The sequence below is a fragment of the Narcine bancroftii genome, chromosome 4 (assembly GCF_036971445.1).
Source record: "Narcine bancroftii isolate sNarBan1 chromosome 4, sNarBan1.hap1, whole genome shotgun sequence".
NCBI lineage: Eukaryota > Metazoa > Chordata > Chondrichthyes > Torpediniformes > Narcinidae > Narcine > Narcine bancroftii.
In genome coordinates this window covers 39,629,299-39,654,046 of record NC_091472.1, presented here as the reverse complement: position 1 = coordinate 39,654,046, position 24,748 = coordinate 39,629,299, and the positions used below count along the sequence as shown (strand labels likewise).

General features: G+C 41.0%; 1 protein-coding gene across 3 annotated transcripts in view; it reads right to left on the bottom strand.

Moving 5' to 3' along the window:
• The window catches only part of LOC138760479 (protein kinase C epsilon type), a 680,128-nt gene that overhangs the window by 369,374 nt on the left and 286,006 nt on the right, over positions 1-24,748 (bottom strand). The window lies entirely within an intron of this gene.

The window sequence follows — 24,748 nt, the reverse complement described above, 5'->3', positions numbered from 1 at the left end:
TTCGGTTAGATAAATTTTTACATGATAGAGGAATTAGGGGATATGGGGAGAAGGCAGGTAGGTGGAGTTAGGTCATAAATTAGATCAGCCATGATCTTATTGAATGGCGGAGCAGGCTCGATGGGCCATTTTTGGCCTACTCCTGTTCTTACTTCCTATGTTCCTATGTTGTCACCAACTTTCTCATTTGATGGCTCATATGCTTCCTCCACTTTTTCTGTTTCTCAAAACTTGTTTCCCATTTTTACTGAAAACTAAAACAATTTTAAGTCGGTTTATCACTCCATTTACACTGCCTGAACAGCTAAGTATTTCCAGCTATTTTAATTTAATTTATCCAAGTTTATCTAATTTGCCATCTGCCTTCTGCCATCCAGTTCATCATATGGTATTATGACAATTAATTTTTTTTTAAAATGTAGATTCTTTAGAAATTTGAGATTAAAAACGGAAAATACAGTCCTGGAACTATTCATCTCATCAGGGAATAGGATCTGTTTATTTTCAGGTATTGGGAACCTTCATCAGAAATTGAACTGGGCAAATCAAACTGCTCTTATGAAGGGTTCCAGACTTGGAGCATTAACATCAGCCTTGATTAAGGGTTCCGACCCCAAACACTGACATGGGTGCTGTCTGCCCTGCTGAGTTCTTTCAGCAATTCCTTGCCTGCATAATGTTCCAGCATCTCTAGCTTTCGTGCTTCTCTGGAACATTAACTGTTTATCTTTCCATTGATGCTGCCTGACCTACTGAGTGCTTCCAATGTTTTAGTTTACCAAAATAATGATGTCATAGAAAATAGAAATAAATCTGTGTCAATCATTTTAACAGACGGAAGATGTGGAAATTGCCAGTGATTAAATAGTTGTCAATCAAAAGTCCAAAGAGATCTGCTACATTCATCAAGCGATGTTAGTGAAATACCTATTGAAGGCTCTTTCCAAAAACATCAAGCATTTCACCTCTTAACTTTAGCCTTGGTAGTAAGAATATGTGCAATTTATTTTATTATCATCCACTTCTTCTTTCTTCCCAACTATTCTGCTTGCTCTAATCTGTAACCTTCCATTAGGCTACGTTAGGCTTCCTGCATGAGGAGACAAGAACTGTAAGAGCATAATAAAAGTTTATCAAAGACTTGCAGGGTAACTGGTTCACCACTGCTTTAAATCAATACATCCCAAGTGGGATTTTTAATACATCCCAAACTTTGATTTACATCATTCAATATTACTGAACATGATCACAAAAGCTACAGAACATTATCAATCATGACCCACAAAATGTCCTCACCTTTCATGCTTCCACTGCAGAAGTAGTTCCTCCTTGATCATTTCATTCCCATGTGAATTATATTGCATGGTTGAAGAGTTGGTCTGACATACAAAATAACCTTGTGATATAGTTGGTGACCTGCACATTATCAGCATACTCTATTTTTAGTTCAGATTTCCTGTACCTTACTTTTTATCTTGTGAATCATTACCTTCATGTAAAACTCAGTAACACAAAATCTATTAGCTACAGGCAAGAGGGGGAAAATAACTACAATGGAACTGTCAGATACAGTGAGAGAATGAAGCAAAAGCATTCAGTGAAATAATATATTTGATATTGAGTACCTAAATCAATCAAATAGAAAATGAAAAGCGATTAAAGGCTTTCTTTGTGCTACATGGGTCATGAGCAGACTTGCATGGAATACCAACTGTAGCATGACTTTTTTTTGTAATCCTTTGTAACATGAAACAAAAGGTATCCTGTTATTAATTCAACCACTTCTCCTATTTCCAAGATCCAACATAAGAAATAGCACTAGGAGAATGCACCATTCCACCTCATTACTGCTCCATAATTCAGTAAAATTACAGCTGAACTTCCCCCTCAGTGTCCTCTTCCTGTACTACCTCCATACCCTCAAACCCCCTTTTATCACCTCGAGAATCATTCTGATGAACCACTGTCCCTATCACATATATATCCTTCATTAGGTAGGGGGTCCAGACCTTGCACAAAGTTCAAGATACGGTTTTGATTTAGATTTTATATTAGATTTCAGATTTATTGTCAGAGTACATACATGACATCACATACAACCCTGAAATGCTTTTTCTTGCAGGCAAGGCAGAAGTACCTGTTATTGGTAGAGCAAAAAAAAACTGCACACATTGTACACATATAAACAAATAAAGAATTGTAAACAGATAACAAAATGTAAATAAATGACTGTGCAATACAGAGAGAATTAAAAAAAATATGGTCTCAGTGAATCTCGAAAACCTGCAGACACTGATTGTAGTAAAGACACACCAAAATGCTGGAGGAACTCAGCCAGTTATTCTTCTGACATTTTGGAATTGAGCCCTTCTTCAAGGAATAAAGCAGAATGAGCCAGAAGCAGGAAATCTCAGATTACAGACAATGCCGGCTGGGTGGAGGGGTGGGGTGGAATCCAGAACAACAAAAGGTGCTATTTAGAGATGATAAAGGAATTGATTATGTCTGTGTGAAAGGAGACAGGGAAAAGGGAGAGAGTCAGAGCTGGAGGAAGAAGTGGGAGGTGGTTAACGAAAGCCAGAGAGGTTGATACTAATGCCGTCCATTTGGAGAATTGATTATGTCTGTGTGGAAGGAGACAGGGAAAAGGGAGAGAGTCAGAGCTGGAGGAAGAAGTGGGAGGTGGTTAACGAAAGCCAGAGAGGTTGATACTAATGCCGTCCATTTGGAGGGTGCCTCAGTCTGGCAGTACATGAGACAATGGACAGAAGGGAATGAGATGGGGAATTGAAATAGGTGGCCACTTGGTGATCTACGCTATTGCGGTGCAAAGAAGCGAGCTGCTCAACAAAGCGATCTCCCAGCCCGTGCCCAGTCTCTCTGATGTCGAAGAGACCACAAAGGGAGTACTGGATGCAGTAGATGACCCGCTGCAGATTCACAAGTGAAATGGTCTTACCGAGCTCCTAAATAATACCAGTAAAATATCTTTATCCTTGCCCTCATATCCTTTTGCACTGAAGGTCAAAACACAGTTTCTCCAATTGCTGTTGAAACTGCGTAATAGTTTTCAAAGGTTCAAATGTTCCTTTTATTGTCACATAACAGTCCTCTCTGAGTACGACATTAAAACATCATTCAAGAGGGTGAATGTGGCAGGCCTGATGGCGTACCTGGTATGGTACTGAAAATCTGTGCCAACCAACTACCTGGAGTGTTCACCACCATTTTCAACCTCTCAGAGGATAGCAATCATCCTGGTGCCCAAGAAGAGGAGTGTGATCAGTTTCAATGACTATCGCCCAGTAGCACTAACTTCTACTGTGATGAAATGCTTTGAGAGGCTGGTCATGGCCAGAATTAACATGTACCTAAGCAAAGGTCTGGACCTGCTACAATTCACCTATCGTCACAATCTCTCCACAGCGGATGCAATATCGCTGGCTCTCCACACAGTTCTGGATCATCTCAAAAACAGCAACTCATACATAAACATCATTTCCTCAGTGCTGGTCAAGAAGCTACGAACTCTAGGCCTCTGTAACCCCCCCCCCCCCCCCCCATGCAACTGGAACCTTGACTTCCTCATTGGAAGACTACAGTCAGTATGAATTGGAAATGTCTCCTCTTCACTGATTAGCAACACAGGCACACCTCAAGGATGTGTGTTTAGCCCACTGCTCTACTTATTATACACCCATGACTGTGTGTCTAAGGCACAATTCCAATGCTATCTACAAGTTTGCCAATGACACCACAACTTTTGGCAGAGGCGTATAGGAGGGAGTGGTGTCTCACCAACAACCTTGTGCTCAAAGTTAGCAAAACCAGGGAGATGATTGTAGACTTTAGGAGGAAGTCAAGGAACATGACCCAGTCCTCATCAAGGGCGCAGTTGTGGACAAGGTCAAGAACTTCAAATTCCTGGGTGTCAACATCTCTGAGGATCTGTCCTGGAGCCTCCATGTTGATGTAATCATGAAGGCAGTTCACCAGCAGCTATACACTATTAGGTGCTTGAGGAGATTCATTTTGTCACTGAAGACTCTCAAAAACCTCTACAGGTGTACTGTAGAGAGCATTCTGGCTGGTTCCATCACTGTCTGGTATGGAGGTGCCAATTCTCAGGACAAGAAAAAAACTCCAGAGGGTTGTTAACTCGACCTGCAACATCACAGGCACCAGACTTCACTCCATCGAGGACATCCACAAGAGGAAGCATCTTAATAAAGCAGCCTCTATCCTCAAAGACCCTCACCTTCCAGGCCATGCCCTCTTCACTCTCCTACCATCATCTCAAAAACAGCAACTCATACATAAACATCATTTCCTCAGTGCTGGTCAAGAAGCTATGAATTCTAGGCCTCTGTAACCCCCCCATGCAACTGGAACCTTGACTTCCTCAAGACGAGCACTCAGCGACACAAGGAGTCTGCCATCAGATTCCTGAATAATCAATGAACCAAAGACACTGCCTTACTTTTTGTGCACTATTTAAAAATATATTTGTTATAAATGGTTTATCTGAATGTTTGGACTTTGATTCTGCTGCAAAACATAAAATTTTGTGACTTGTTCATGACAGTAATTTCTGATTCTGACAAAAATGTAATGGACATAATTATGCTTCAACATTTTGTCTATGGTAAGGCAAACAGAGTCACCATGAGCATTGCCTTGCATCCCTAACAATAAGAGAAAGAGAAGCAAAACAGAGTCCCTTCTAGTCACTGAGTGTCTGCGGATTCAGCACTCCCTCAGCCTCTGGAGCTGCACAGATTCTGGTTCAAACCATCAGCCAACAGAGCTATAGATCCAAACCTCCAATACAATCTGGAAGCCTTCAGCACCTAAGACCCTTCGGAAGCCCTTCTTGCCATCAGCATCCTCTTAAATCACAGCTCCTTTGGCTGGTTCCCATGAGCCAATTTCCAGCAGCCTGAAGCCTGTGTGGGTCCTTCAACTCCAAGTCTCCAGAAGCTTGCAGCCTGTGTGAACCTTTCGACCGAAAGTAACAAACAGCCCACAGTCTATGTTTGTCCTTCAGCTGTTGAGCCCCTTGCTGGGGCGGGGGGGGGGGGGGGGGGTCATTCTCCCCATTTCTGATGCCCTACACCAGTCTGCTGGTCTCCTGGAATCTGCAACCATGCGTGGTGCGCTGCTTAGCACAGGTGCACCATCTTGGGCACAGGCTCTGTGGTTGCAGGATTTAATATAAAGCACCGTCAGCTCCTTTCACAGGCTGCTATAAGTTTGTATGCTGCCATTGGCATTAGGACCAGGAGTAGGACCCTGAGGAGCAGTGATGTGTCAGCTCTGGTAGCGCCGCCATTCTTTTTTCAAAGGCTTAGGTACAAAAACACCCAGGTTCCTTGGGACAACAACATCCTACAATTACACACCATTTACAAGAATACAAAGCCTTTCTATCTTTCTACCACAGGGGATGACCTCACTTTGTCTACATTATAATCCATCTGTCATGTCCTGGTTCATTCATGTATCCTCTGTTTGTGTCCTCTTGTTAATGGACTTGTAGATTCATGAGGTATATAACATGGAAACAGGCCCTGCAGCATTCTGCATTCTTGCTAACCAAGATGCCTCTAGAAGCTAATCCCATTTGCCTGTGTTTGGCCTATCTCCCTTTAAACCTTCCCTATCCATGAACCTTTGCAAATCTTGTTTTTAAATGTTTTAGTTATATAGACAGGATAATGTGAACTATTTTGTAAGCATGTAAGAATACACCCTCCTCGCTGTAGTAACTGTAATGCACCACTGTGGGGCATATGTATATGTACATGTGAGTGTGTGAAAGGTTTTCTGAGAAGGTGGTGGACATCAGTAAGTCTCTATTGTTACTTGAAACTTGCTCTCTAAGTTATTTAAGAAGCCTCCCAAGTAACAAAGAGACATAACAGTTTAATTGCATCAACCTCTACCACTTCTTCTGGCAACTTGTTCCAAATACTCGCCAACACCTGTGTGAACCATCTGCCCCAAGTCATCTTTAAACCTTCCCTCTTACACCTTAAACCTGTGTTGGATTACCACATCCTGGGGAAAAAAAAAGACTATTTACCTTATCTATACCCCCTCATTATTTTTAACCTTCCATGAGGTCACCCCTCAGCTTCTTTTGTTCATGCAAAATGGTCCCAGCCTATCTAATTCTTATCACTCACGTTTTATTCTGATACAAATTTATAAAATTCTGATGGGTTTATAAAATTAGGAGAGGCATGGAAGGTATGGACAGTCAGAATCTTACAGGGTAAAAATGTTACATGCTGCAGGAAATGTGGGGGGGTTTAAAGGAAACACTTGGGGCAATTTTTTTTAGACATAGACTGCCAAAGATAATGGTGGAAAAGTAGATATGATAGTAACATTAAAAAGGCTATTGTGATTTATGGTGTGAAAAATAAAAAAATTTAAAAAAAAATTAAAAAAAAAGGCTTTAAAAGATGAATATGCAATGAATAGAGAGACATGTCTCATAAGCAAGCAGCAGAGTTTTAGTTTAATTTGGACATCATGTTCAGCGCAGACATCGTACGCTGAAGGCACTACACTCTTCAATAAAGTCCCTTATCATCAAAAAGGTGGATATGCTCCACTTAATGTTCGCATTGATATATAATCTGATTATATGGGGCCTTACTCAATATCCTTACGTTGCCCAACTCGTCACAGCCTCTTAACATGAAAATCAATATTTATTCCTACCTTTGGTTTTCTGTCTGTTCACTGATCCTCAATTTGCTATTCCATTCCAACCTTGCTTCATAATCTCTTATGTGGCATTTTGATGAAGCCTTTTGAAGAGTTCAAATACATAGTATAAACCATTCACCCATATCTACTCTGCTGGTCATAACCTTAAAATGTTTTAACATTTATCGAACATAATTACTTGATCATAAATGTAAAGAGATATGGTCCAATCATACTATTTTTTTTTCCAAGTGTCTGACTTCCCCACAACTTTCCCTCGAAGAAAACGTCAGACTAATTGGCCTTGAGCTAAAAACAAACTGCAGGATGAACTCAGCAGATTGAGCTGCATCTGTGAAGAAAAGGGTTATTTTTAACATTTTTTAAAAAAATCTGGAGATACAGCACGATAACAGGCTTCTCCGCCCATGAGGCCATACTGTCCAAATATCTACACGAGACTGATTAACCTACTAATCTCACACGTCTTTGGAAAACGGGAGAAAGTGGAGCACTAGAGGAAGCCCACGAGGACAAGGAGAGAACATACAAGCTCCTTACACTTCAAACCCAGGTCACTGGTGCTGCAATAGCAGTGTGCTTCAACATTACAAGCTGAGACCCTGCATCAGAACTGAGAGTGGGGAAAGAAGAGAGACAATATAAATAGGAAGGCGGGGAGGAGGAGGGAGAAGAATGAGAGAGGGGCCAATAGGGGAGAGGTAGACTGAAGAGAGGTGAAGGATGATGAAGAGATGGATAGCTGGAGCCAGGTTGGTTGGGGATGGGGAAGATGCAGGAGGGTAATAAGCATGAGTACAAAGATTTCCAGTGCTGGAACCTGAAAAAGAAGGTGATAATGGGAACCATCAGGGGACAGATAGAAAGGGGAGATGGAATAAGATTGGAGTTTGGGAAAGAATATGGTAAGTTAACATGTGAGTAGTAAGGTAGATGAAAGGACTGATTTCTTCATTTTCTCTTTCCTTTCTTCAATTATGTAATTACATTTGATACCATGAATTAGTTAAGCGAGTTATCCTTTGACGTACAAGGAACTGAACTCTGTTTAAGCCAGTCATATTGTACAACCATCTGCAAAAAAAAAACCTACATAGCCTCAATTCCATTTCTAAAATACTAGAATTCTTAGAGTTTTATTGAAGACACACAGGAGACTGCAGATGCTAGAATCTGAAGCTAAACACAATCTGATGAAAGAATCCATTGGGTCAAACAGCATCAGTAATAGTTCTGAGAGTCCTCCTGTCTCAAACGATAGTTCAGTGAGTAACTGAACCAGTCTCAATAAAGGGTATCAGTTCAAAACTGCAACCATTCTTTTTCTCCCATTTTGCTGCTTGACCAGCTGAGTTCCTCCAGCAGATTGTGTTTTGCTTTTATTCAAGACTCCTCTATGGTAGACAACATGTAATATTACACAAAAATGCCTTCTGCCTGCAAGGAGTCACCATTAGTGTCTCTCAGCTCCCCTTACAGTACAAGAGAAAGGGAAGCAAAAGACATGTCTCTTCAGTCACTGAGTTTCTGTCGATTCATCCCACAGCCTCTGGAATGGCAGAAATCCATCGACAATCCGAGTCCAGATCTGAACCTCCAACGCAATCAGGAAGCCTTCAGCACCTGGGGGACTTTGGGACCCCCTCCTGCCCTCGTCAGCCTCTCGAATTCTAGCTCCATAGCCCGGTTCCAGCAGCCCGCAGACTGTGCAGGTCCCCGGAACGCAAGTCAACTGCAGCCTGTAAGGGTCCCTCAGTCATTGAGCCCTTCGCTGGTCTGCTGTCATGGTCACTGTTCTGCAGGGCCATCTTCTTTGCTTCTCCTTCTCATTAAGGGATGTTCTATCCATTTCTGATGCCCTATGCCGGTCCGCTGCTCCCTTGGAGTCTGCAACCTCTTGTAGCCGCTGCTCAGAACAGGTGCAGCCATCTCAGTACAGACCCATGGTTAAAAACACCTTCGGCTCCTCTAACAGGGCATTTAATGCCTATACAGAGCTGCCAGCATTAGCACCAGGAAACAGAACCCTTCAGTGGAGGAATATGTCTCCGCTCTCTAGGACCCATACCAGCAGCAGCTCTGTTGTTATAGCAGCCCCAGCATCACAGCCATTTTCTAAAATGGAAAACTAACAAAGTCACCAAAACCAAGGAGGTGATTGTGGACCTTAGGAGGGGGAAAAAAAATAGATGAGTGCACTCCAGTGATCATTGGGGGATCAGAGATAGAGAGGATGAACACTATCTCGGAGGACCTCTCCTGGACACAACACATGAATGTTACCGTGAAGAAAGCACGTCAGCATCTTTACTTCCTTGGGAGTTTGTAGAGGGTTGGTATGACATCGAAAACCTTAGAAAACTACCACAGATGTGAAGTGGAAAGTGTGCTGACTGGCTGCATCACGGCCTGGTATTGGCGTATGGTGAAAGACAGTATTGCATGTATACTGTACAGGCTGGCCCTCCTCTGACTCTGTAACTCCTCCCCATAAGATTCCCCAATAAAGGCTGATCCACCTAGTCTCCTTCCTTAATGCCAGCATTAGAACCGGGCCAGCAGCAGGTGAAGACGTGCCTGTGTTTTAGGTTATTAAAGTCTTTAATCATTCGCTTCAAATCTGTTTGTGGCTATTGATCGCGCTACAGGGGGCACCGTTAACTGTGTGGAAAGCCCTGCAAAACGTAGTGGACACAACTCAGTACATCACAGGCAAAACCCTCCCCACCACTGAGAACATTTACATGAAACAGCAATCATCAAGTTTCCACACCACCCAGCACACACCCGGTTCTCGCTACTGCTGTCAGGAAAAAGACTCGCACCACCAGGTTCAGGAAAAGTTGCGAGGATTCCATCATCAAATTCCAAAACAAAGTCAATCAGAGCCTCATTTAAGGACTCTTACTTTAGTCATTGTTCATTATTGAATATGTATTTTCTGTATTGAAAAATCATTTTGTTTGCACTTTTCCTTGTTGACATTTCTCTCTTTTGTATACCTGATTTTTTTTCTTGAGTACAGTTCTTTTTGCACTACCGATAAATAGAAATTCTGCCTGGGCTTTAGGAAAAAGAATCATGTATGTACTCTAACAATAAATCTGAACTTTAAATTTGTGAACTTTGATACAAAGAGCCACTTGCATACTGATGCCTCAGTTAGCAGGGATCTGCCTATGATCCTGACCTTGGGCATTGCAACTCTCTCCATAACCATTGGTGTTTCCTCTGGGTGGGTGTTCCACTTTCCTCTCATGTCCCAAAAAGCATGCTGGCAGATTAGTTGACTGCGGCAAAGTACTCCTTAGTTTAGACCAATGCTATAAAGAATCAAAGGAGAGTTGATGCTTTTTATTAGGGAAGGAGAAAATGTATTTTATAGATTGATTGATATTCATAAAAATGAGGTTCAAGCTGTGAGGATTTTAAAATTAATTATTACCTGCCTCGAGTTTCAGTAACAAAACCCTAACTGGTGGAGGAAATAAGAGTTGAATGGTCTTCACGTGAGGATCATGAAACTAACCTCAACAACAAATGTTTCATGATGAGGCGAAGAAAAGAAAATTATATTGCACCAGCCTATACCTTACATTAATTGTATTCCTCATGCTGTCCCGACACAGGGAAGACCAGAAAAACTGATCCATTTCTATACCCAAATCCGATTCTCATCTCTCTCTTTCTTGACTTATCTAGCGCATGAAGCAAGAAATACATCTTGGAAATAAATTTCTTTGTGATCCCCTTTCGAACCAGGGTCTCCATTTCAGTAGATTATGGTAAGGTCAGTGCTAGACCTAATTTAGCCATTAAATAAGATCTTAACTGAAGATAACAGAAAAAGAAAATATTTAAAACTCAGTTTATTCCTGATTTGTTGAAATGTCATAAATTCTCCCTGCTCAAAATTATCTTCAATATATTTGATCCCACTCTGAGACTAAGTTCTAGAATTTTATGATCAATTGTTAGCGAAATTAATTTATTTTCAGCTTGGGGTGTTTTGGGTGAGAGGACCTCTCCACTGAATTTATTCCAAATTGTGATAATATGTTTTAGTAAGGGGGCTTCCTTAGGACCAAATTTTCTGCTATCTTCTCACCTACCTTATGTAATTTCAACTTTACCCAAGAAGATTTGTCTCCCCCATCAGTTGTACCTTACGCCACAAAAATTAAATAAATTGAAATCTGAATGATCCAATTTATATTTTCAATGTAGTCAAGATATATGGATCTTTTTGCATTCGACTTGGTCATGTCCTAAGGTGAGATCCTTCTGGCAAAATCTGGGAAATCTTCTGGGACAAATAAATGGAATTCAATACCCTCCGGTGCAAGAATTGTTTTTAATGGGGAAATTAGCAGATACAAGACCTAAAATGAAGCTGTCAAAATATCAATTGAAACTTGTTAAACGCGCTTTAGTGGTGGCTAGGAAATGCATAGCCATTACTTTAAATCTGATTCCCAACTGAGTCTAACCTGCTGAAAGTTAGAAATGCATAGCTGTGTTCCCCTAGAGAAGATTACTTACAACCTCGGAAATTGTAGCAGCATGCTTTTAAGAATATGGAAGCCGTATTTAAGATATATGGGGGGTAAACCTTTGATGATCCACCCTCCCGTCTTCAATACCACTATCTCCAATATTCCTATTGATGTCTATGTTAAGACATTTATTCCTTAAGGGGTGAAGTAAGCTCTGGATGAATCATGTAATATTTTATCTGTATGTAATTAATGCTTTTGGAAATCAGATGATTTTGTCACATCATATCTCTTTTCCTTTTTTTCCTTTTCCTTTAGGGCAGGGGGGTCTTCCTCTTTTTTCTTCTTACCTTTTTTCAGTTTCCTACTTTTCTTTTAAGGATTGGCATGGTGTGTACTTTTGTATTTATAAACAATAGTGAAGAATTTGATAATTGTGATAATGTATCGATTCTTCCTTCTTTATTTATCAACATGTACTTCGGTTTGGTATTTTATTGTATATTTCTGTGATATATCTTTGATTTTGTCTGTTTTGTAACTCCATTTTGATTGAAAACCCTTTATAAAAAATAGTGGAGAAGACAAATATATAAAAATGTAGCAAAGTATTCAGTCATTGTTTGAAAAGGAAACTCCTCAGTTTTTTAAATTATAATTTTTACTTTTGTGTTGCACTTCAATTAGAAACATAACCTGTGAAAGGAGGCCATTTTGACCTCTCCCTTTTTACAATTCAATAGTATTATGGCTAACTGAATCATTTTGTTTTATCACAATTAATTATGCAAAAATTCTGAAAATACATTAAATTTCAAATGGGTGTGTTCATTTTGCTGTCCAAAACTAAACTTCTATGCTATGGATGCTGCAAATCATGAGACAAAAATGAGAAATAAAAAAAAGGAATTGGCAAAAATAAGTTATAACTTTAAAACAATGATTTAACATTTAGAAGATTGAAAAATTTTAGAGAAAGGTTCTACTGTGTCCATATTTATGTGAGTTCATTTATTTGGACAGAAACATCCTTGCAAGGAAAGTATTCAAAGCCTGAAAGATTTTTGACCACTTATTGAGAAACAAATTTAATTAATTTAAGGGCATCTGACTTAGGATTATCTACTTCAAATGTCCAGCGTTGGCAACACCAGTTTATTTTGAAAGAATAACATTGAAAAATTAACCAAATACAGTAAAATCTCCACTATCTGGAATTCAAGCAATTGCCAGCCACAAGCAACCTGCAAAAACATGACAGAATATAAATAAATAAATAAATAATATCAAAGATTAAAATTGGCACCTCATAGCTGTCAGTTCAACAATCCACAAAACATGCAGTCTCAAGCAACCATAAAATTCACTTAACTGGCATCTACCCATTCCCATCGGCACTGGATACTGGGGTTTTACTGCAGTACAGACCTCTGAAAGTCAACATTAGTTTTGTAAGTGCATTATGTAATTTTTTTTGTGTTATAAATAAATATGGTTATAATCTAACAAGTCTCCCATACCTTGCCAGCAGCTAAAATTTTAGAACAAACTTGGCAGCACTGTGACAGTACATGCTGAACAACGATCCTCACAGAAAGAGGAATTATGTCCAATGCAGTCTATGTGGCTCTAAAGTGTTTCATTCCAAACCATATGTTTCTTCATATGTAAATGAAAGCAGAACCCAGCTTGAAAGGTAATACATGGCAGATGATTTCAGAAGCCCTTCAATAACCATGTTCAGATTGCCATATCAAGTTGAATCTTATGTTCAGTGCTCAGTTAAAATGTGATAGCTGAGAAAAGGAGATGGAACAAAATGAACAGCAACAACAAAAAATTGTATAAGTAACGATTAAAATGTTAAACTAATTAATTTTATGTGCCCTTGAAACATTAGGTCACTGCCTTACGCACCATCTCTGACCTCAGTTTCCAGTCATCTCCCCACAACCTCTAACATTGTTTCCCAATCCTTCACGACTGGTTCTATCTCCTTCCTAATCCACAAACCAAAGTGTCCTTGTAGACCAACTGTTTACACCCCACTGAACTGGTGTCATTGCACCTCAACTCCATTTTGTTCCTCAGGTCCAGACCCTATCTTCCTTCATCTGCAATACCTCGCATACCCTCTATCACTTCAACGACTTACACCTCTTCATATCCTGTCCGTTCCTTTGAAGGGGCTCTCTTTTGACCTCTTACCTGTTAGCCTGTGTTCTTCCCCCACCCATCTTTTCCTCCCTCCACTCCTCTCCCTCTCCCCAACCATTTTATTCAGGCGCCTGCCTGCTTTTTGCTCATACTTTGATGAAGGGTTCAGACCAGAGCCTTGGTTCGTCCCTGTAGATGCTGCATGACGTGCTGAGTTTCTCAAGCACTATGGTGTATTCCACTACAATCCCAGTATCTGCAGACTTTCCTGTTTACTGCTACACATCCGAATTGCCCTTGAACTTTCCAGACTCTTTCACCTGGCAGTTAAGAGTCAACCATGTTGCTGTCAATCTGAAGTCACATCCAGGACAGATAGGCAGACTGCATTCAAAAATCAGGTTTATGCAACTATCAAGTAGCTTCACAATCACCATTACTGAAGCAATTTTTTAAATTCTAAATTGTTAGTTAATTACATTTGAATTTCACAGCTGGCAAGGTAGGGTTTCAACTCAAAACCCTGAATTGCCAGGCCTGTATCACAACCACTGTCTTACTACAATACATGAGAATGGCTAAAATTCTACAATTCTGTATTACTGCAACAAAAAGAATATGAACTCCAAAATGTAAAGATAAATTATTGATTCTCAAGGACTAAATACAATGACACAGAATTAATTTTAAGGATGTACTGTTAGGTCTGCTTTGTTCATGAATGAGTGAGACAAACACCAGGCTGAGTCGAAATCAGGGTTCTTTGTTCTTTATTACCGGATTGTAACACTTGCGACCAACCAGGTTAGTCGGAGAATGCATTCTGCCGTTATCAGCAAAATGGTGATTTTTTATACCCTTGGATATGTGCTTAGAACATCATCATATCATTACTTGTCCAATGACTAAAACTGTTGCTATCCTTTCCCTGCTAGCTTCCTGCCTCTCAATCCATCAATGTCTCTCTTATCTTGTAAGTACAAGGATGCATTCACATCTTGTTACTGCCCCGTACATTCCCATCTCATGATGTTTTACCTAACAGGAGTACAAGGACACCTCCCCTTCTTGTTACAGCCTTGTACAGGGTAACTCCCTACACATTCCCATCTCATGATGTTTTACCTTACAGTACTCTTCTTTGGCTTGGCTTCGCGGACGAAGATTTAAGGAGGGGTAATGTCCAAGTCAGCTGCAGGCTCGCCCGTGGCTGGCAAGTCCGATGCGGGACAGGCAGACACGGTTGCAGCGGTTGCAAGGATGTACTAATTTCTAGTCTAACATGACAAGTTCCAACCACAATTCCACTTGGTTTGTATTTCTACTGAAATGGTCAGGTTGCAAGAAGTTATTTTTTATTATTTTATTTTATTCTTGTTTCTTGGGAGATTGAAAAAATGGGCTAATAAATTACTTGTAACTATTGATCAAAATCTCTGAGTCCTTTCAAAGACTTCTGAATGACATGTACATTAAGTGAGTTCATTAATAGCATGGCATCAAATAACAATGGCATCAAATGAACAAGGAACAGCATCATTTTATATCTTGTACTGCATTTTCATCCATATAAAGTTACCTAGTCACAAATAAGGTAGACAACCATAGCAAATACCTCATACACATTCAAATAAACATCCTCAATGAACAATAGGCTAGATTGCATATTCCAGTGATTCAAATCAAAAACAGGAGCTCTTCAAAGAGGAGATTGCTCAAGGCAAAGTTAGAATTTTTATGAGGAGAATAAATGAAAGGGAATCCAAATGTGCAGCAGACCAGATATTTTTTTATTCATTCATTGGATTTTGGCATCACTGGCAAGGTCAACATTTAATGCATGTCTATAACTGTCTTTGAAAGGTGATGAGAGTGACCTTTATGAATATTATAAACAGCTCTATTTAGTGAGGAGCTCCGGAATCTAGACCTTCTGATCAAGTGAGAACAGTTATACATATGTACCAAGAGAGCGGAATGTGTGAATTTACAGGGATATTAAAGGTGAGAGTTGCTGTCCTTGACCTTCTTTAGGGTTTAATTGTTATGAATTTGGGAAATACAACTAAAGAAGCTTCAGTTAGTTGTTGCAGTACCTCCTGTGGTGCTTGGACAATAATGTTTAGGAAGTCCATCCAATTGTAGGTCTGCTTTTCCCTGGCTGATACTGGGATTCTTGAGTGTGATCAGATGTCCACTCACACAAGTATTTTATTACACTCTTAAATTGGCTTGCTAGTGATGGAAAGAGTTTGAGGATTCACAAAATGATTCACTTGCCAAAGGACATAAAGTGAGAATATATCCGACCCATCCTTGTAAACTCAGTATCTGTGGGACAGATCTAATTATGCATCAGAAAAAAAGGACAATGCCTTATGAATTCCCACTTTTAAACTAGAAGGAATAAGTGTAATCACTCATTCAAAAATCAAGATGAATACTGACCAAATAAAGGGGAATAAGAAACTAAGAACAGCAAAGATAGTGCATGCAAACAGATTAGCAGCTAACCAAAAAAAAAATGGAAACTATCTCTTTTCTGTTTTTGACATTCATTCATTAACATTCAAGGCAACTGCAGCTGTTCCATTAACTGGTGGTGCATTCAATCTTGTGGCTGTTTTAGGCTCTTTGAGGTGCGCTTGCAGATCGTGCAATAGTGCCCATTTGGCAATAAAACCTAGAGAAACAGTAAGTCTGCAAGAAAATAAAGTACACAAAGAGTGACCATTTCTCCCCATGGATGCTGCCTGACCTGTCAAGTTTCTCCTGCAGTTCTTTGCTTATGTAAGTACACAAAGGAAGGGGACAGAGGCATGAAGGCTACTCAGTTAAAAAAAATATAATTCTGCTGTAATTTGAAATAACGTTTCTTATCATTATATTTCTCATGAAATATATTGTTTTAAGGGGCAAATAAAAGGTTGGTGGTGGGGAGCAAAAAGGGACCAAAAGAAACATCTATCTGCTTCTGATGGCTTAGGGTTTGACAAATACTTCTTTCTTTGGCTTGGCTTCGCGGACAAAGATTTATGGAGGGGTAATGACCACATCAGCTGCAGGCTCGTTTGCGGCTGACAAGTCCGATGCGGGACAGGCAGACACGGTTGCAGCGGTTGCAGGGGAAAATTGGTTGGTTGGGGTAGGGTGTTGGGTTTTTACTCCTTTGTCTTTTGTCAGTGAGGTGGACTCTGCGGTCTTCTTCAAAGGAGGTTGCTGCCTGCCGAACTGTGAGGCGCCAAGATGCACGGTTTGAGGCGATATCAGCCCACTGGAGGTGGTCAATGTGGCAAGCACCAAGAGATTTCTTTAGGCAGTTCTTGCACTTCTGTCACGGTGGCCAGTGGAGAGCTCGCCATATAACACTATCTTGGGAAGGCAATGGACCTCCATTCTGGAGACGTGACCTGCCCAGCACAGTTGGATCTTCAGCAGCGTGGATTCAATGCTGTCGGCCTCTGCCATCTCGAGTACTTCGATGTTAGGGATGAAGTCGCTCCAATGAATGTTGAGGATGGAACGGAGACAACACTGGTGGAAGCGTTCTAGGAACCGTAGGTGATGCCGGTAGAGGACCCATGATTCGGAGCCGAACAGGAGTGTGGGTATGACAACAGCTCTGTATATGCTAATCTTTGTGAAGTTTTTCAGTTGGTTGTTTTTCCAGACCCTTTTGTGTAGTCTTCCAAAGGCGCTATTTGCCTTGGCGAGTCTGTTGTCTATCTCGTTGTCGATCCTTGCATCCGATGAAATGGTGCAGCCGAGATAGGTAAACTGGTTGACCGTTTTGAGTTTTGTGTGCCCGATGGAGATGAGGGGGGGCTGGTAGTCATGGTGGGGAGCTGGCTGATGGAGGACCTCAGTTTTCTTCAGGCTGACTTCCAGGCCAAACATTTTGGCAGTTTCCGCAAAACAGGATGTCAAGCACTGAAGAGCTGGCTTTGAATGGGCAACTAAAGCGGCATCATCTGCAAAGAGTAGTTCACAGACAAGTTGTTCTTGTGTCTTGGTGTGCCTCAGATTGAAGAGACTGCCATCTCTCTGACAAATACTATATTATTGAGCAGTCTTCACTGCTCAGAATTACGAAGGATGTATTAATCATAAACAGGCAAATTGCATGACATTTCAAAACACTGAATTTCATGACTTGTTCATGACAATAAATCCTGATTCTGATAGGCCATTCGGCCCACGCAGTCTGTGCTCATCCAGTCACTTCTTTAAATATATCTGTGTATTGTTTACTTTAGCCAATTCCTGTAGAAGCTATTTCTACATTCTCACCATCATATTTCTTGATAACCAGTGTTACAAGATCAAACCAGCAACCACAAAGAAAGCATATCACACAGGGATAAAGATAAACAGTTACTTTATTAACAAAAAATTCACCTTGTAACTTTAATTCAAAATCCCCCTTTTATAACAATGCCCACTGGTTACTATGCAAATCTCTATAACAGTGTAAAACTAATAAATTCCCCAGCCTAAATATAACATACGTAATCAAAGTCTAAGCTACACTTCCAACCAGAAAAACTTAGACACAAAACAAACACAAAACACACAAGACTCACAAAACTTCGATCTCAACCGAAACAAAGATCATAAACAAAATTCAGTTTGTTTGGTAAACCGAAGCCAAAAGATCTTTGAGAAAGAGAGAGAGAGCACAAAATTCGAAGTTGTCTTGCGTTGCTTGCAGAGAGAGGAACCACTGGCTTGGACCGGATCCTTCTGGCTGCCTTCGGAATGTTCATCCTTTTTGAAATCCCAACATTCTAAACTGTCCTCCCCAGACCATGATTCATGCATTGGGCCTTCTTCTACTCCACAGCACTCCCAGTGGTGGTTTATCGTCCAAGTCCAGAAATATTTAGATCATTTTCTGCACATGCTCAGTCTGTCTCCCACCCTCTCAGCAGTCCACCTTCACCTTGGGTCTTTAAGGCAAACGGTCACTTTTTAACATAAAACCGCACAACACGTAGGTCAATACACAACACAGAACTCTGTAACACCATCTTATTTTGATACCTTCCAAATATGCTCTTCCTGATACAATTCACTCGGCTTCAAAACTTGATAATTTTAAAGACTATTTTTCGGTCACCTCTCAAGATGTTGCCAATTTCACAGTAAAAGAGGTGACAGAAGGCCCAGTGAAGGCCTATAAATAGAAAATATTTTAAAATTTCCAAGATACATGTCATCATATTTAGAAGGGGTGCATTTCAGCGAACCCAATTGTGAAAGAATGAAGACTGTGGACTAGCTTTCCAGAAAAAAAAATCAAACAACAATAAATGAAGAAATTATCTTAACATATTTTTTTAAAATGACAGAAAAAGAGGCAATTCAGTCTATTGGATTCATGCCAGCTCTCAGTGGCTCCCAACCACCTGCACTTATTTCCTCCAGTATGTCATTTGGATATGGAAGGAAACCAGGCCCATGCAAAAGAAACAGAAGTGGTCAAAGAGAGGAACATGCAACCTCGCAGGGACACTCTGAAAAGAACTGTGCAGTGAGGAAGCTTCACTAATTGTCGCACCACCTTGCCACCAACTGTAGACTCTCTCCAATGCTTGGGCACAATCAAAGGCAAAAATTAAATGCCACTTGGAAAAATATGTAATTAGTACAAAATTGTGAAAACTCATATTTGATTACTATTATTTGTCCTTGGATAGAACAATTGAAAGGGTTAATGGGGGTAGTATACGGCTCCTAGAACGCTTCCATCAGCGCTGTCTCCGCTCCATCCTCAACATTCATTGGAGTGACTTCATCATCAACATCGAAGTACTCGAGCTGGCAGAGTCCGCTAGCAACGAATCCACGCTGCTTAAGACCCAACTGCGCTGGGTGGGTCACATCTCCAGAATGGAGGACCATCGCCTTCCCAAGATCGTGTTCTATGGCGAGCTCTCCACTGGCTACCGAGACAGAGGTGCACCAAAGAAGAGGTACAATGACTGCTTAAAGAGATCTCTTGGTGCCTGCCACATTGACCACTGCCAGTAGGCTGATATCGCCTCCAACTGTGCATCTTGGCGCCTCACAGTTCGGCAGGCAGCAACCTCCTTTGAAGAAGACCGCAGAGCCCACCTCACTGACAAAAGACAAAGAAGGAAACACCAACACCCAACCCCAACCCACCAATTTTCCCTTGCAACCGCTGCAACCATGCCTGCCTGTCCCACATCGGACTTGTCAGTCACCAACGAGCCTAGAGCAGACGTGGACATACCCCTCCATAAATCTTCGTCCGCGAAGCCAAGCCAAAGTGAATGGGGTAGTATAAAGGGTTAATGGGGGTAGTATAATGGGTGATGAAGAATGTTAACAAAATTAAAATTCAAGGCAATTAAAAGAGCTGTAGATATCATAAATCTTCATTCACGAAGCCAAGCCAAAGAGAGATATCAAACTGTGTTAGGGACTGAGATCTGAGAGGGAAGGTAAATGATTATTTTTCAGAATAGAGTTAGTCGAAGAAACACTGCTGTTCTTTGTATATTTAAGAGATAATTTAAACAACTGCAAATAGCACAAAGCTTGGAAATGAGGAGGATAATGATAGACAAACAAATATTGGTAAACTGAACAGACAGTTGATTGTCACAATTTAGTATACACCTGTGTGATCTCTGCTTTTCATGGGATGAATGGGGAAAGTCAACATAAATTATCAGAGGATTTGTTTTCCTTTACTTTCCAAAATTGTTATTTTCTCTGACTGTAAGATATTTCAGGAACTTGATTAAGAAGAGAAAATATAAAGACCAACTATGAAATCAAAACTTGGCAGAGTATTGTGTCTGAATGACTTGTGATGATGCTGGCTGGTGCAGAGCAGAAAGTTATGCACTCATTTGGCAGAGGAAATATTCAAACAAGCTCTGCTGTTTTAAGTAAAGCACCAACACATTTGCTTTAAAGTACCATCCATCATCAAAAAGGAAGTTACATCATAAAATATAGAAAATATCTAAATATCATCTATCACTCCCAAAAGAGACAACTAATCTGTTTCTTTTTTGTTGAAGGGCTCAAGCCTGAAACATCAACTGCCCTTTTGCTCTCCATGGATGCTGTATGACCAGCTACATCGCCTGAATGCGCCTGAGATTGTCTAATCTCAGAAGCTAAGCAGGCTCAGGACTGGTCAGTACTTAGGATGGGAGATCCAGGTGCTGTAGGGTTCTGTCAGGGACATTGGACAAAGTGGCAACTCTCTGTCTGCCTTATGTTAGACAAAAGTTAAAGAATTTCATGCAGGTTACATTCTAAATGTTGTATTTCGTGATAAGAACCTTTACCTTTCCCTTTACCATTTCTCCAGCGCTTGGTGTACTGCATTAGACCCCAGCATCTACAGATTTCTTGTTTACCTCTGGTCTTTATTTCTCCTTTTTAGTTAATAGTTTTGAAGAAATCAATGGAATGGTTTGCCTAGGCACAAGGCCAAGACGTTCTAAGCAATAATTCAGTAAAACTGAAGCCAAACAGAGGATTTGCAATGCTGAATACATTGTGCTTTTACTTGAGCTCTGTCTCTTCCCCATGTTCTTTCCAAGGAGACCCTTTGAACCCAACATTTGCAGAGGGACTGAGAAAAAAAGCCTCGTGTAATGTACAATGAGGTTGATTGCTGGGCATCCTGCTGCCACGGCCATTTTAGAGAGGATGCAAATAAAATGTGGTCTTTTTGTATTGAACACCAACTGAAGAAGTGCCAACATTTTTATCACAGCAAAATTTCAAATGCGCAGCACTCTGTTGGCAATTACTTACTCCTTTAAAGTCTAAATAACATCACTGTCTTTGTACTGCCATCAAGGTGAATGATAAAACAAGACAGACATGCTTTAAATCAGTAGTTGAATTTATTACATTATTTCATAATATAGAGAAGAAACAATTCTGATTTACCTTAAGCTTTTTGAAGTAAATCACAAAATTCTGTGGACACTGTGGTTGAAATAAAAACACAAAATGTTGGAGAAGCTCAACAGGTCAAACAGTGTCCTTTATGTAGCAAAGGCAAAGATACAGAACCGACATTTCGGGCTTGAGGCCTTCATCAAACTATGAGAAAATGCCAGCAAGCATCCAAACAAAAGGGTAGGAGGGGGGAGGGTGGGTGGCAAGACAGGAGAAGATAGGTGGAGAAAGGAGGGAAGGGACAGCAGCAATGAGGGAGGGTGAGAGCGATGGTAGAGCTGTATGGATGAAAGAACTAGAACAGGAAAGGGGGAGGGAGAAGAAAAGGCAAGCAGGTTTAAATGAAAGCAGTGAAGTCAATGTTCATGTCATGTGGCTGGAGGGTGCCCAGCTAGAAAATAAGGTGTTGTGCCTCCAATCTGCAGGTGGTCAGAGTGGAACAGTACATAAGGCCAAGGACAGACATGTGAGTGCGGGAATGTGCCCAAGAATTGAAATGGTTGGCCACTGAAAGGTGGTTATGGTTGCAAATGGAGCAGAGGTGTGGAGCGAAGCGATCTCCCAGTCTACAACCGGTCTCTCTGAAGTAGAGAAGGCCACAAAGGGTGCACCAGATGTAGAAGATAAGTCTTCTGGATGTACAAGTGAAGTTTTGCTTCACGTGAAAGGCCTGGTTGAGGCCCGGGACCGTGGTGAGGGAGGAGGTGTGGGTGCAGGTTTTGCACCTCCTATGGGGCACAGGGGAAGGCGCTAGGGGAGCAATGGGTGGGGAGGGGTCAGTACACAAAGGATTTGCGGAGGGACCAGTCCCTGCAGATGGCTGAGAGGGGAGGACAAAGAAAAATATGCCAGGTGGTGGGACCCTGCAGTAAGTGCTGTAAATTCCAGAGATGATTTGTTGGATGCAGAGTCTGGTGGGTGGTATGTGAGGATGAGGGGGGGTTTCTATCTTTGATGAGGCAGAGGGGGCCAGGGCAGTTGAGTGGGAAATGGAGCAGATGTGCGTGAGGACTGAGTTGATAGTAGTGGATGGGAAGCCAAGTTTGTGGAAGAAGGCAGAGACATTTCAAAAGTTCTGGACTGGAAGTCCTCATCTTGGGAACAGATGCAATGGAGATGGAGAAAATTGAGAGAAAGGGATGGAATGCTGGCAGGGTGAGAGGAAGTGTAGTCCAGGAGGTTTTGGGAGTTGGAGGGTTTGTCATCTATATCAGTGGAAAGCTTGTTTCCAGAGATGGAGACAGAAAGACCCACGAAGGGGAGAATGTTATCATAGATGGAGCAGGTGATTTGAAGATTGGGGTCGAAGTTTGCCATGAAGTGGATGAAGTTGACAAGCTCATCGCGGGTGAATGAGGCAGCCCTGATGTAGTCATGTATATACCAGAAGAGTTGGTGGGGGGGGGGGTCTTGCCTATGTAGGCTTGCAATATGGATTGCTCCATGAAGCCTACAAACAGGCAGGCGTAACTGGGATCCTTTGATTTGGAAGAAGTGAGATGAGTTGAAGTTATTTAGAGTGAGGTCAAGTTCTGCCAGGCAAAGGAAGAAGCAAAGTGCTTTCAGACCTTCTATGTGGGGGGGAGAAGTATAAAGGGATTGGACATCCATCGTAAGGAAAGATGTTCCATTTCAGGGAATCTGAAGTCATTGAGGAGACGGAGGGCATGTAAGGTGGGGAGGAATTGGGCCAGAGGAGAAAGAATGGAGTCAAGGTAGAATTAAACTAATTTGGTGGGGCAGGAGTAGGCAGAATCAATGGATCTGCCCAGATGGTTGGGTTTGTGTATCTTAGGTAGAAGGTAGAAATAGGCAGTGAGGGGTTGGGAGAGAATGAGGTTGGTGGCTGTGGGGGGGGGGGGGGGGGGGGGGGGAGGTGGAGGTGACCAGCGGTGATGAGGTTGGAGATGGTGTTAGAGGCAGTGGCCTGATGTGCAGTGGTGGGGTCCTGTGGGAGGTGTCTGAGAGCTTTCAACTGGCCTCAACAAGAAAGAGATCAGTGCACTAGTCAACAACTGCACCACCCTTGTCTGAATGTACCCTTTTGTTTCTGATTCCTCATCTGTTTATTCATTTTTATATACTTTTTCCTTCTTCCACCTTCTGTGCATTTTCCTTTTGTCAATGTCCATTAGACTGATACTTTTTCTAAATCTTTTTTATTTTCATTTGTTTTTGTGGTTTTATTTCTGTTCTTGCACACTTAATTGATAGCCCAACAATATATTATGAAACATTTCCTGGATTACCGATCATAGTATTTCATCTCGCACTTACTCTCCCTCCAAAATGCAGAAGGGAGAGAGAATATCAATCACATATTTTTTGTAGTCCAGAAGTCCAAGTTGGGAGAATCATAACTGATAAATATTTTACCAAGGGGAGACATACGACAACATCATTTTGTGTTATTGAAGCAATTATAAAAGTTAAAATACAAATAACCCTCTTCAGTTTAATGGAATTAAAAGTAATCGTGCTCTGGTTTTATAAATGCTGTAAGTATCTCAATGATTCAGTTAAAATATATAACATCCGTAAGAATTCACAAGCTGCTTCTGTTCAGCTCAATTTTAAAGACAGACATGCTCAAAAATATTTCACAGTAGAAAACAATGACAGTACAGATGAGCTTTGCCTTCATCTTAGAAATAGAGAGCATTAAAAATAGGACCTGAAATAGGCCCATTCAACATCCAAGCCTGCATCATTCTTCAAAATAATTATGACCAATTCTCTGCTCTAACATAATATTCCTGTTCCCCTCATGCTCTTTTGATGGCTTTTGTATCTGGAAGCAATCATGATTTGGAATATGAATATCCACAGCCTTCTGAGAATTGCATAGTTTAAACTTCCCGTGAATGAGAAAAATTCTCCTTATGCAAGTTCAAAACCTCTGATTCCATATCTTGAGATCCCTGGTTCTTGACCACTCCCAGCCAAGGGGAATACAGCTGGTAGATTCTGCCTTGGCCTTTGATGTTGCTTGAGTGCAGTATGTATATTCTCTCTGTGACTGCAGCCATTTTCTTCTGTATCCTAAAAATGTATGCTTGGTTGGTTAATTGCTCATGCCATTTGCCTTGAGAATAGAAGGGTGTGGTAGAATCCAAAAGGGTGATGGAAATGGGTATTGGCTTCTGGGAAAATTAGTGAAGAGTGAGTTTGCTCTGTGGGCCAGCATTGATTGGATGAGCTGAAAACACCTCTGGAATGAAATTATCCTCCTACTAACAAGCTCAGTTGACCTAATTTCTCACACAGTATTCCTGCCATTCCAAGAATCAATTTGGTGAATCTTTGTTTCAGTTTTTCTTAATCTAGGAGACCAAAGTAGCATGCAATATTTCAGCAAGGATATCTCAGCAGAGTTCATAACTTAAGTAAGCCATAAA